Source organism: Prionailurus bengalensis, chromosome A2 (assembly GCF_016509475.1).
Source record: "Prionailurus bengalensis isolate Pbe53 chromosome A2, Fcat_Pben_1.1_paternal_pri, whole genome shotgun sequence".
Classification (NCBI taxonomy): Eukaryota; Metazoa; Chordata; class Mammalia; order Carnivora; family Felidae; genus Prionailurus; species Prionailurus bengalensis.
In genome coordinates, this window is record NC_057348.1 from 131,442,583 (window position 1) to 131,453,810 (window position 11,228).

The 11,228-nt window shown below is 34.9% G+C and overlaps 1 pseudogene; it reads right to left on the reverse strand.

The window, feature by feature from the left end:
* Positions 1 to 8,501: 8,501 nt before the first annotated feature.
* Positions 8,502 to 9,722, reverse strand: LOC122488123 (annotated as a pseudogene).
* Between the last annotated feature and the right edge of the window lie 1,506 nt (positions 9,723 to 11,228).

Here is an 11,228-nt window from a genome sequence, read left to right on the forward strand (position 1 = left end):
TTATAACATTGTTGTTTCTTCAGTGATGATATTAGATGTAGCAGGGTTTCTTGCTCCCTCCATATTTCCTGATAAGAGAGTATAAACTTCACCACTACTCCATATATACACCTAAAATGTCCTCAGCTGTTTTTGGAAGTCCCCAGAGAGAATCTTATGAGTGTTCCCAAATAGATGCTCTCAGTGACTACATGTTTCTTTTTCTTTTGGTCCATGTTTCTTTTGGAGATGTCACCAAGAAGATTCATGAAGGAGTGTTGGTCTCTCCCTGCTTCTTGGTTTGTTTCCTACTATTATCTGTTAATAACCACTGTACCAGGATCTCACTCAACTGAAGTTCTTCTTTTAAAGAGGGAAAGATACCTCCAAGCACACAAATCTATGTGTCATTCCTTGTCACAAAAGTCTCAGACATGTCAATTTTATTCCCACAAACTCACTTAAATCATGCATAAACATTTTTTCAGCATCTTGCTTGAGCATCTTTTTTTTTTTTTTTACTTACATAGGAGTTCATGAAGGTTGGCCTAGAAGCTAGCAGTCTACTCAAAGCAGAGCTTGCTTTTTATGCTGAATCTTTTCTTGTCTTTTATTTGAGGATTAGAATTTACAAATAATTGTTTGATTTAAAACTTTTTAACAATTCTATTATATAGGTAGGACACATTATTATCATCACTTTATAGACCAGAAACCTGAAACTTGAAAAGCTGCATTTACTCAGCAAGTAAATTGCAGAGCTGAAACTCAAATCCGAGTTGTCAGAATCCAGATATAGTCCACTATGCTCAACTGTCTTCACAGAGATGGGAGATATGCTGTGTGTCAAATGCCATTCTATAATGTGTAACACCTGCAATTGCAGATTGACATTCTGCCCTTAACAGAGTAGATTCCTCTTACTGATTTTAGGTACCTCATCAAAGCCATCATTCCTCTTAACAGAAATGCATGTTACTGGGGAATTATGTGGAAACACACACTTCACTTTTTTTTTTTTTTTTTTTTTTTTTACAAATAGATCCAGGGTTTTAGAGATGTCCTGCACCACAGAGCTATATTAAAGGAACATCTGCCCTCGCATACTGATTCGGTTCTCTAAAGCGGCTTTTATAAAAGAGGTTTTACTGTGTGTATTTCAGTGTTAGTATATATGTATTTCTTTTGATTTCAAAATCCTTTATCCAAGGTGTATGTTCTTATTAAAAATATTAAATATGCATAGAGGGGATTGAATCTACATGGTAAAGGATAAATTTAATTGAAACACTCAAAAGTTCTCTTTTCCTGGAAGTTGTATTAACAAATTATGGTTTCTTATGTTTACAGTAATGAATTGAACTTTTAAATAATAATACCTGTATATTTGAATTGAATTATATATATAATCTATATATTATAAATCTGTGTATATGCATGTGCAAATATATATTTAATTGCTTCTTCAAATTACTTAAGCAGATTTGAGCAAACACTTCTTGTGCAGACACTTAACAAAGTATTAAAAAAATTTTTTTTAATGTTTATTTATTTTTGAGAGAGAAAGAGACTGAGCACAAGCAGGGGAGGGGCAGAGAGAGAGAGGGAGGCACAGAGCCCAAAGTGAGCCTCGAACTTGGGAATGGTGAGATCATGACCTGAGCCAAAGTCGGGCGCTTAACTGACTGAACCACCCAGGTGCCCCTAACAAAGTATTTTTAATAATTAAAAAATTATGTCTGCATGACCATTTTAGTCAATTGAGGTGATTGACTAGTAACTGATCAATATCAATAACCTGTATGAACATTGTCAAGGATGGTAGTGGAGGTAGAAGCTCCACCTCAGTGGTTCTTAACCTTGGCTGCCCTCTGAATCACCTGACAGACCTTTAAAAAAATGCTTCATGCTGTGGCTTTAGTTTTAGGAATTTTGATTTGACTACATGGAGCATGGCCTGAACAATGGGATTTTTTTAAAAGCTTCTCCAGTGGTTCTAGTTTGTATCTAAAGTTAGCATTCACTGCCATACTGCGTTTGTTTCCCCCCAAATGGAATAATTCTCAAACAGCACAGGAAAGAGCATATTCATTATAATCTGTCAAGCCAGGACAAATTGAGATTGTTTTTGAGGAGAGGAGCTCTATTTAACTAGAGTATAGGGGACCAAAGTGGTAAATGCAGCCCACTCTTATAAATCAATCTTTTTTTCTTCTTATAAATTACATACACCAGATAAAATCTGAATTGATAAACATGCAGCTATATGCTGCTTACATAGTCTGTGTAATTAACCTTTCTGCCTTGCATGATGAATTATAATCCATGATTGCATTTAATCAGAATTATGGAATGCAGTTTGTTTAAGTCTTACCTGAACCCTGTGATGTACCCCCCTTATTCTTAACATGTCAAAAATGTACACCGGGTTACATTTTTGAATCATAGTTTAATAAAACCAGTCAAAAGTTAAAAAAAAACACTCAAGGCTGAATTCCTGTCATCAGAGGAACTTTCAGTTTTTTGAACCATATCTAGAGTGGCTTAGGGATAGGAATAGTAATAGAGGCAAGAGAAGGGAAGAGTTTTAGAGAAGCCCATGGACTATGGATCCAATTTAAAATTTTTAAAAAATTTTTTAATGTTTATTTTTTATTTTTGAGAGAGAGGGAGACAGAGTGAGAGTGCAGAGGGCTAGAGAGAGAGGGAGGCACAGAATCTGAAGCAGGGTCCAGGCTCTGAGCTGTCAGCACAAGCCTGACACGGGGCTTGAACTCATGAACCATGAGATCATGACCTGAGCTGACATTAGCACTTAACTGACTGAGCTACCCAGACACCCCTCCAGTTTAATTTTTTAACTCTTATTTATACTGATGGCTTTCCTGGAAACTCTTCTTCCTGCACCCCCATTTCAAGAAATGTAAAGTTAGCAATTGAAGATATATGCAGTTACTTGAGGAGGGAGAGAGTAGATTTAGAAGGATGATTTCAGGGCTGACTCCTGTTAGATGATGTTGTGCCTTTCTCTCCACTCCTGCATTTAGCCTATGCAATAACTAGCAGAACTGTACCTGGAACGACTGGGAGCAAACAGTTCTCTCTGGAGAGGTTTTAGATTTTAAATGCAGATGATTAGATCAAAAATGGAGTGAATATGAGAAAATGCAAATACATTTTTATCATTTACATATACCTCCAATTCTTTTTTTTCCATCCCCATAATACCATATGATGCTGTTTTTTTTGTTTTTTGGGGGTTTTTTTTTGTTTGTTTGTTTTGAGTATAGTTGACAATGTTCCATTAGCTTCAGGTATATAACTTAGTGATTTGGCAAATTTATACATTATACTATGTTCACCACAAGTATGCCTACCATCTGTCCCATTATATCATTATTATAGTATCATTGATTGTATTCCTCATGCTTTGCTTTTTGTTCCCATGACTCACTAATTCCATAAGTGGAGACCTGTGTCTCCCACTCCCCTTCACCCATATTGCTTAATCCCCTACCCTCTTTTCTGTCTGATAACCCTCAGTTCTCTGTATTTATACTTATGATTCTGGTTTGTGTTCATTTTTTTTAAGTCTTTGGGGTTTTATTTATTAAAAAATTTTTTTTGAATCTTTATTTATTTTGAGAGAGAGACAGAATGTGAGCAGGGGAGGAGCCGAGAGAGACAGAAACGCAGAATCAAAAGCAGGCTCCAGGTCCTGAGCTGTCAGCACAGAGCCTGACATGGGGTTCAAACCCATGAACTGTGAGATCATGACCTGAGCCAAAGTCAGACGTTTAACCGACTGAGCCACCCAAGTGCCCCTGTTCATTCATTTTTTAAAGATTCCATTTATGAGTGGAATCATATGATATTTGTCTTTCTCTGGCTGACTTACTTCACTTAGCATAATACCAAATAGGTTCACCCATGTTATCTCAGATGGGACAGTCTCATCTTTTTTTATGGCTGTGTAATATTTCCTTATAACTACAATGCTAATGTAATCATTAAATCTTTTTCTTAAAAGTTGGTATTTCATTTTAAGAATGTTGGGCAACAGATATCCTTACCTCCCCCAAATGATGGTATAAATTCAGGGTTATAAAACCGACAGAAATGATTAAAAGATAATTAACATATCAAAGGCTATAAAATCATCAGTGTTAATAATCATGGAAATGTGTCAACATTCTGCCCTGTTAATAACTATGCTTAATAATAATGAGAATATTTTTTGAGTACTTAAAGAGCTAAGCACATTTTTAATTTACATGGATTAATTTATTTAAACCTCATTACAGCCCTAAGAGGTACGTCTTGTCATCTCCCGTTTTACAAATGTGCAAATTGAGGCTAGTAAGGGAAATAATCTGCCCTAACTCAAGGTCAGGATATGAACTTGGACATTTTGTTTCCAGCATCTACATTGTTAACTCCTATACAATATAATCTATATACCAAGTGGTTTGAATCATTTGGGGAAAAAATGCAAGGATTTGAATTTCTGAGAAGAATTGCCCTGTATGACAGCAAGGTAAGTGGAGGAAGCCCTGAAAAATCTCATTTGTATTTTCTATTTAAGAGAACATGAAGAATCTGGCTTACCAGGAAAAAAATATGAAAAATGTTCCTCACTTGTTTTGATAAGCAGGACTAAAGACTGGGACTGGGATGCTACACAACCTTGCAACAGATGAAACAGGAAGACACAAATAATCTCCTAGGAATAATTGTATTAGCCAATTATTAGGACTGGCATCAGTAAACAGAGGAATCTGAGCAGAGGAAAATAATTGCACGTCAAACAAAAGTGGTGACCAGTGAACTGACCCTTGATGTAGGAGTTTAAACAAAATAAGACAAGAACAGAGACAGAGTTCCCTACCATAGACTTGGAATCTTCCTTATTCCCTTAGTAGTAGAATGTGTAACATCAGCAGATATTCCAGAAAAGTCATGAAACACCACTCAGGTAACTGAACTGAATTGAAGAAAATTCACTTCCATTATATTTTAGTTTTGTCTTCATTTTTATTCTGGTTAAAAAAAAATCTGGTTAAAAAAAAAATTCTGTTCAAGTATGACAACCATGTAGGAAATTACATAAATCAAAAGAACAAAACAATAAAGAAATGACCACAAAGTGAAAAGTTTCACATAACCGTTGCATGGATCAAGGGATAAAACATTTGTAGTGCCAAGATGTTTTCCTTAGACTCTCTTTTGACTTCTAACACCATGTATTGGTTTTGCAGATTTTTGTATTTTATATAAATGGAACACGATGCATATATCCTCTTGTTACTTGCATCTTGTACTCATGAAGTTCATTCCTGTTGTTACTTGTAGCAGTAATTCATTCGTTGTCATTGTTATATATTGGTTGTGGCAGATTGCTGCAGTGATAGCTCCCAGTAAATCATGCTTATCTGTGTATATGCCCTCTGTAATGTGCTGTTGGCTTCTTCTGTCAAAAGATGGAGGCTGTTTTTTCACTGTATTGAATCTGGGCTGGCTTTATAAATTCTTTGACTTAGATTTTGGTGGAAATGATATTATGCAACTTCTAGTGCTTCTTATCCCTGAGTACTTGCAGTTTCCTCTCTCGCCTTCTTATGTCCTTTTATTATCATGCTCTGAAGAAGCCTAAAGTAGCCTACTAAAGATGAAAGGCTCTGTAGGATGACAGAAGAGTAATAGTGAGCCCAGTGATAGCCAGAACCATGTTCCAGAGACCATCTTGCATCTGCATATCTAGGGGAAACATCAGATGACCATAACCACATTAGTGAATCCAGACAGACTGGTAGAAGAAACCCCTAGCCAACCTACAGTTTCTGAAAATATTACGTTGTAGTTTTAAGTCATTGAGTTTTAGTTTAATTTGTTATGCAGCAACAGGTAACTGAGATAGGACAGGTGAAAACATTGCTATTTATTTGTCCATTCTATAATGGACATTTGGATATTTCCAGGTTTTGTCAATTCCAAGTATTTCCACTATGATGTGTTTTAGGAAACACATGTATGTATTTCTGTTGAATATATATCTAGAAGTACACTTGCTAGTTTGAGTATAAATAGATATTAGATACAGTTTTGCAAAGTGGCTGTATCAATTTTACTCCTATCAGCAATGTAAGAGAGTTCCAGTTGCTCCATATTCTCATTAATCCTTGGCACTGTCTTTTATTTTCACTTTAGTCATTCTGGTACGTAGTTAGTAGTATCTCACAGTAGATTTAATTTGAATTCTCTAATGACTAAAGAATTTGATCTTTTTCATATGTTTATTGGCCCTTGGGATATCTTTTTAAAAATAAAGTATTTGGTTAAAGTCTGTTACCCATATTATTATTAGATTGTCTTTCTTTTTCTTACTAGTTTTTAGAATTTCTTTATATATTCTGGTTATAAGCCTTTTATCAGTTTCATGTGTTAGGAACATCACTTCCCACATTGTGGCTTGTCTTTTTATTCCTGTAATGGTATCTTTTGAATGTTTGGATCATACCACCACTTAGGCCAACTGAGGTGTTAGCTGAGGGTGAGGGGAATTTAGAATGGATTTTGGAGAAGGGAGAACATATGTGACAATATGGTCCTAAGATCAACTGAGTGATGGGACTGTGGTTCATGCCACAGACCTCCCTCTTTTGGGTTTCTCCTTAGGAAGAGAGGCCTGTGGGAATAGCATAAAAGTTGGACTATGGCAGCAGTGAGATGTGCCTCACAAACCTCCAACCACACAGGGAGTGTGAGTAATGATCTGAAGCACCATTTTATTGTTTATTGGCCATTTATGTATCTTCCTTTGTGTAGTGTCTATACAGTTCTTTTGCTCATTTAAAACTTGGGTGTCTTTTTTTAATGATGTACACTAGTTGTTTATATATTGTGAATATGAATTCTTTGTTGGATCAATACATAGACACTATTTTTCTCTCAGTCTGTGGTTCTTAATGGTATTTTTTTTATGGGAAAATGATTTTCATTTTAACGAAGTCCAACTTAACTTTTTCTTTTTATGTTTAATGCTTTTTGTATCCTTCTCAATGAATTATAATGCATCACAAGTTCTTGAAAATATTCTCATAAAGGCTTTAGAGTAGACTGCATGTTAAAGCAGTGTACACCATACATTCACAAATTAACTTTTGTATATAACATTAGATTAAGTATAAAGGTTCTCTCAGATATGTAGTTGTTTCAGAATAATTTATTGAAAAAGCCACCCCCAACCACTGAATTGTATTGGTCAAAAGGAATTGATCATACGTATTATGTGGTATTTTTATCTCTCTTTTTCCTTGATCTGTATATTTTCTTTTGCATCAATACCAAACTGTCCTATTTACTGTAGCTTTATAGTCAATCTTAAATGTGATGCTGTAAGTCCTCTAACTTTGTTCTTCTTCAAAATTTTCTTAGATTCTCTAGATCCCTTATATTACCATGTGATTTTCAGAATCAGCTTTTCATTTCCATAAAAAAGTATACTAGGAATTTTATTGGGATTTCGTTGAATTTTTTTTTCTTTTAAAATATGTTTATTATGGGGGCACCTGGGTGGCGCAGTCGGTTAAGCGTCCGACTTCAGCCAGGTCATGATCTCGCGGTCCGTGAGTTCGAGCCCCGCGTCAGGCTCTGGGCTGATGGCTCAGAGCCTGGAGCCTGTTTCTGATTCTGTGTCTCCCTCTCTCTCTGCCCCTCCCCCGTTCATGCTCTGTCTCTCTCTGTCCCAAAGTAAATAAATAAACGTTGAAAAAAAATTAAAAAAAAAATAAAATATGTTTATTATGTACTTTACATTGAGCACTTCAGAAAAGAAAATAATTACAATGATTTCAAAATACAATTCCTGGATTCAATAAATATTTTTTATGATTACATCCAATCAATATCTAGAATTGTATGTAGACCCTAAGACAGTTAACAAGTAAAATAGCTATATTAATCTCAGGGATGAGAAACATGCGTGATCACTTAAGTCACTTTATCACCCTGTTTTTTTAGAAAAACATGATTCACATTTGTTTCAAGTACGTGTACATCTATTGTAAGAGTTAAATTAGACTGCTGATGTCACCTCAAAACTATGATCTTTGTTATCTTAAAAGAAAATTCAGTTCAGTCCAAAGAAATTCAAGAAGAAAATTTCAGGACCCTTGAAGCTTTTGATGGTTGTTATACTACTCTGGTGTACATAAAAGTTTAAGTTAGGCTAATAAAGAAGAGTGTTTCCTTTTCCCATTAAAGATACAATCCAAGAAATAGGTAAACTAGCATTCCATAAACTAGCTAGCCCTCCAGAAGTTACTAAGAAAAGACTCTTGATGTATATGAGTACATTTAAAAGCCTTAGCCAATGTTAAAAAACAAAACATTTAGCATATTATTTATGAGCACAAGCATAATTGCTTTCTGTCTTCTATAAATAACCATCTTTCAAATGCTAAAAGTGAGTTCCAACTGTGGTTCTTTTCTGATGTGAGAAGCTACAGGTATGCATGAGATGATTACTGATTTACTTTCTCAAAGTATTCTTTGGAGGCAATTGGGTTTGGCTTGATTGTAGGAGAATCCAGTGTCTAGTTTTCAGGGCAGATTTCTTCATTGGGTTTCCACAAACTGAAATGGCTTTACCAAGTGGAGGGTCTCCTCTGCATTTTGGCCCACTGAGAAATCATTGATGCTCAGATACTTGACGACTTTACTGGGGTCAGTTATGAAGAGATAGATGTCTTAAAGCAACATCAGGGACTTCTAACAGTACACTGTAGTCTCAGGAAATCTGTTTAGTCAAATCTGACAAGAGTGTGATGTTCATGTTGCTCAAACTGCCATTCTTCCTTGGTGTGTTTATCCAGGCAAGATAGGTGAAGTGGGAATCTTGAAACTGCAGCAACTTCACAGTTTATATCATGAAATTTGTTGGCTTTGTCACTAACAGCATCAATTTCTGTAGGACAAACAAAAGTGAAATCTGAAGGATAGAAGAATAGCGCCAATATTTTCCCTTAAAGTCATCAAGCCTTAGGTCTTGGAACTCTCTGTTTACAACTGCAATACCCTTTAAATAGGGTGTGTGCTACGTGCTGGCAAGGGCATAGTATGAGGAACTGATGCCAAGAGCGAACTTTACTTGACCAGAACCAAATCATAACACATTTGTCAAGCATGTTCTTCAGGAAACAGCAGGTCTAAGGCTGCAGAGGCATAGATGCCCCCAAGGAATAGCACTCACATGTTGGGTAATCCAAGCCCTGGAGAAACCTTCCCACTTTGGCTGCCATCTTCAATGCACACTGGTTTTGTGAGGCAGACTGGGATTTCATTGATAAATTTGGGGGAGAATTGACCTCTGAACAATTGAATACTTAAGTACATTTACATGATAATTGTTTACTCAAGTCTTAGAGGTAACATTGACACAGCAGAAACACAACTCAAGGTTACAGGGTGAAAAGAATTACCATTGATAAAGAACAGGACAGGGTGAAAAGAATTACCATTGATAAAGAAGTGGCTGTCACCTGAAAGAAGATGATACATATGAAAATTAGAAAACAAACAAACACAAATACAGCATGTAGCAAATGAAATACTTAAGTAGAGAATGGAGCTAGTGGTAATAGAATCAACATTCAAATTCATAGTTCAGTATTTACTAAATTAAAGCAAATCAGTAAGGCTAATTATGTTTTAGGAAAAACTAACAGAGGATAACCACATTAAGATAAGATTTAGGGAAGTTACTGAATTTCAAAGACAAGGAATAGTATATAAGATTTCTGGTCAATACGGTATGTTAAACTGATGTAGAAAATCATACTCCTATCTGAAACACATGTTGATAAATTTAACAATAAACTTTCAAAAATACATGTCAATTCTTGAAAGTACGTGGAAAGGCCCTAAGAACTAGAAATAATGAAATATTGTAAAGCCATAGTTGCAACTGAGGGAGGCTGAAGCTGAATGGTTTTAGAACTGGACATGTGTTACTGCTGCTAAGGTTCCAAGATCTAGACTCAAATCAGAGATGAAATCTAAGCCTGTGCCTTGTAGGGAGCTTTCTACATAAAGCTTAGAACCATCAAATGTTGTCTAGTCCTTGAAGTAAAGGCTAGGAAAACTACTCACAGACTGGGAGGTGCCCTAGCAATCTGAGTCATTCTAAAAATAAACATAGTAAATCCACATATGTAAAAGAGACTCATATTAGTCAAAAAACACTATGTAGATATATTTCATTTATAAATAGACACAAAACATTGTATCATGACTCAGAAAGGTAAAATATATTTCTGGAAAAATGTACCATAAAATATTAGTCAAGTAAATGCTTATTGATTAATAAAAAATATTTAACATGCAAAGCATTTAATAGGAATGAAAAGGGATGCAATATAGATATAAAAGGAATATTCCACCAAGAAGCAATAAAATTAAAACTTTTATGACATTACCTCAAAACATTTAAAGCATATTTAAATATTAAATAAAGAGTGAAGGTGATCAAAAGGTACACACTTCTAATCATTAGATAAATAAGTCCTGGGGATGTAATATACAGCAAGGTGACTATAATTTACAATACTGTATTCTATATTTGAAAGTTGCTAAGAGGGTAGGTCTTAAAAGTTCTTATCACAAGAAAAAAATTTTGTAGAAATAATATTTAAAGCAAAAATGGACACAGTTGTAATGAAAATTTGATTAACCTATAGTTACAGCAGGAAATATGCATATGCCTTTTTAAGTAACTAATAAATAGACAAAATGTTTTCCAGGATACAGGTTTGAACAGTTCAGTTGCCACATTTTATCTAATAGATATGAGATATGTGTGAGACCTGATACATATAGTTCCTGACTATAACAAATAGAGAAGCCACATTCTTTTCAAGTACTGAGAGATTAATGTTTTCTATTATGTTAAAAGGTTTCAAAAGTGATAGATTTTAAAAACAAAATGTTGTATATACAAAGTATAGAACAAGACAATATATATTAATAAAAATCAGACAGTGCAAACTTAGTATACATATAAACATATGTAATAAAATGTAGAAACCCAGATGAGCTGGTTGGTGGTTGTCTCTGAGAAGAGAGGTAGCAGAATGAGACCTCAGAGATGTATTAAGGGGACTTAAAGTCTGGAATGATTAGTTTATTAATAATAATTTTAAAAAGACCTAAAGCAAACATAGTAAAATTTTTTAGCATATTGTTGATCCTGG